The following is a 3862-nucleotide window of genomic DNA, read 5'->3' as shown; positions in this document are numbered from 1 at the left end:
TAACCCAGACATGAAGAGGGAGGAGCACCTTCATGGAGCAAGGCGGGGCTGTCTGGATTCCTATTAATTTATCTCTCACACTGCCTTTAATTTTTTTTTTTAAGACAGGTTGGAGTCTGCTAAACTACACGTAGTGAACATTCCCCTTCCTATATTGTCTCCACTTTTCCTACCTTCTCTTGCAGTTGCTAGATGCTAAAAACTACCATTCCTAACAAAATAGAATGGAGAAGTAGGAGGAGAACGGCAACATGCTGGAGCTTTTCAATATAATCAGAACTGCAGTCTAAAAAAGATTGCCGTGCTGTCATGTGAGGCTCAGGAGTTCCTTTTGGGCTATAATTGGGCATTGACACCTTTTGTTATGGTCTGTGTATGTGCATTTTGTTTTGTACCTGATAAACAATGTTTTTAATGTGACTTCTGCTGTTCTAAGAAATTCACGGTGTAAAAAGTCACTGTGGTCTCCCTGGCACACTCGTAAAACACACTGTAGCCACACACACAAAAGCATTCCACACAGTTTCACTGTTCTCTAAATAAACTTTTGATTAGACTTGCTTTCAGCGAGGCTAAATACCAGTTCAGTCAGAAACATTCAGTCAGAAATTGTGCATTTTATCCTTTGATCTCAACACCATCAAGTTTGCATTCAGTCTGACCTTCTCTGGCAAGAAGCTCTACATTTGGGGTCATGCTGCCAAGGGATTCCCACTGTCTGACACTCAGAAGTTGAATCTATTCAGCTGGAATGGAGTGGTCTATGAGAATCATAGTGCTGATACAATATGCGGAGTTCTAGCTGCCAGATCTGTTTTTTTCAAGGCACTTGGCAAAGTCCACCTCTTTCCCCAGGCTTCTGGGGAGAGAGGAAAGCTGAGGGCTGGGATGAGTGCAATGGATTCATTTGTTCAGACACGCTCTGGTGACAGGCTCTCCTCCACCTGAGATGTAGTGCTGTTCACCCTTTCTCTTCTTGAAGGTCCACAGTGATACATTGTGTTTCATGTAGTTCCCCACTAATGAGGTACCATGGGTGTGGTTTTCCAAAAGGAAGTATGCTTGGGTGTGTGGAGAACAAAGGGTGCCAGTTTCATGTTACACTATCCATTGATACATCAGATAAGATGCACAGGTAGTTCCACTGTCAGTGGAAAAATACTCCCACACACCCATGATTTTGGCCTCTGCCGTTTACCAGGTATGGTACTCTACAGGTGCTGGTTGCCTTTGGAGACAGCATCACAGAAATTTCCAGAAATTGTGATAATATTTATGGCCCTTCTTATTTCACTAGCTTTACCAATTAATTCCCTCTTGCTCTTGAATGCTCCCCTGGCAACATGGGAGTCTCACCATCCTCCCTTTCAGAAGAAAGATTTGGAAATGCATCGTTCCCAGATGAGAATGTCTCTTCAGATGCAGTGATCTTATCTGCTTTATTCTGTGAGGGGATGACAGACGGTGCCATATCCTCTACACCCAAAAGAGCCCCATCAGGGCCTAACTGGTTACTTTTCCCACTCCAAGTAGAATGCTATGGCCTGTCTTATAAAAATGCCAAGTGATGAAGATGAAGCTATGAACAAGCTCACATTAGGACTGTCCATTAGTTTTAGCCCTGGGCCTGAATGTGCCTTAGACAGACTTGGTTCTCCCTCCATTGTTGCTACGTATACTCCAGCAACTCATCATATGCTATCAGCATCAGTATCTTCAATTACTAAGACATCAAGAGTAATATAGCTGGGGGATGGACTTGTTCCCCAGTCTCCTACCACATAGATTACGACTCCAATCTGATAGCATGACGCAGCTCGAACTGAGCTAATTTCAAGAGATATTTTCAAATTTTACTACGCAAATCCCTGTGCAAGACAATAGCAAGAGCTTGAAGCTACTAATGCCTTAAGGCAACTATGAACTATTTCACAGATACCTACACTATGCCCTCAGTTGCTAATCGGAGGTGGGGTGGGGGGAAAAGTTAGGTTTTCTCTGTGCAAGACCCAAGTTCTTGAGCTATTGAGACACACCTGGTCTGGCTGCCAGGCCAGAGTGAGTTGTCAGACTACCTTTCAGCCAGTATTAATCTGCCTTGTTCGTGAATGGGAAAATACACACAGAGCAATACTAAGTTAACTGGGGGTTGTTTCAGCCCTCACCATTCCAAAATAACCCATTAACTTTTCAGGTATAAGAACTGCACTGGCAATTTACAGGAGCCTGGAGGGACGAAACTAATTTATGCTTGTCAAGTTTAATTTACACTAAATGCTGTTACTATTAGTATAAATACTATTCAAACTGTAAACTAGGAGATCTTCAGTGATCTGAAACTCAAAAAAGAGTCCTACAAAAAGTGAAAACTAGGTCAAATTACGAAGGATGAATATAAATAAACAACACAAGCAGGTAGGCACAAAATGAGATTAAACTAGCTAAAGACAAACAGTAACAAGAAAACTTTCTACAAATACATTAGAAGCAAGAGGAAGACCAAGAACAGGGTAGGACTGTTACTCAATGTAGAGAGAAAGACAACAGAAAATGTGGAAATGGCAGAAGTGTTAAATGACTTTTTTGTTTCAGTTTTCACCAAAAAGTTAGTAGGGATTGGACATCTAACATAGTGAACACCAGTGAAAATTAGGTAAGGTCTGAGACTAAAATAGGGAAAGAACAAGTTAAAAATTACTGAGATGAGTTAGATGTCTTCAAGTCAGCAGGGTTGCCCTGATGAAATACTTCCTAGAATACTCAAGAAGCTGACTGAAGAGATATCTGAGCCATTGGCGATTATCTTTGAAAAGTCATGGAAGACAGGAGAGATTCCAGAAAACTGGAAAAGGGCAAATATAGTGCCAATCTATAAAAAAGAGAATAAGGACAACCCAGGGAATTACAGACCAGTCAGTTTAAGTTCAGTACCAGGAAAGATAATGGAACAAATAGTCAAGCAACCAATTTGCAAATACCTAGTAGATAATAAGATGATAAGTAACAGACAGCATGAATTTGTCAAGAACAAATCATGTCAAACCAACTTAATAGCATTCTTTGACAGGGTAACAAGCCTTGTGCATGGGGGTGAAGCAGTAGTTGTGGTATATCTTGACTTTAATAAGGTTTTTGATACAGTCTTGCATGACCTTCTCAAAAATAAAGTAGCAAAATACAGTCTAGACCAGGAGTGGGCAAACTAGGGCCCGCAGGCCACATCCGGCCCATCAGGCCTTTTAATCCAGCCCTCGAGATCCAGCCGGGGAGTGGAGTCAGGGGCTTTCCCTGTTCCGGTGCTCCAGCCAGGGAGCGGGGTCGGGGGCTTGCCACGCAGCTCCTATGCATAGAAGCAGCCAGGAGTCTCTCCATATGCTGCCCCCACCCCAAGTACAGCCCCCCGCAGCTCCCATTCACTGGGAACCACGGCCAATGGGAACTGCAGGGGCAGCACCTGAAGACAGGGCAGCATGCAGAGCCTCCTGGCTGGTGCCACGCCTCCATGTAGGAGCCACAGGGGGGCATGCTGCTGCTTCTGGGAGCTGCAGGAGTGGCATCTGCGGATGGGGCCACATGCAGAACCACCTGGCCATGCCTCCACTTAGGAGCCGGAAGAGGGACATGCTGTTGCTTCCAGGAGCTGCTTGAGGTAAGCACTGCCCAGATCCTGCACCCCTGATCCCTTCCCCGTACTCCACCCCCGCTGCCCCAGCCCTGATCCCCCTCCCACCCTCCGAACCCCTCCGTCCCAGCCTGGAGCACCCTCCTGCATCCCAAACCCCTCATCCCCAGCCCCACCCCAGAGCCCGCACTCCCAGCTGGAGCCCACCCACACACCCCACTCGCACCTCAGCCCACTGCC

Source organism: Chelonia mydas, chromosome 2 (genome assembly GCF_015237465.2).
Source record: "Chelonia mydas isolate rCheMyd1 chromosome 2, rCheMyd1.pri.v2, whole genome shotgun sequence".
Lineage (NCBI taxonomy): Eukaryota > Metazoa > Chordata > Testudines > Cheloniidae > Chelonia > Chelonia mydas.
Note: the sequence above shows the minus strand (reverse complement) of the source record.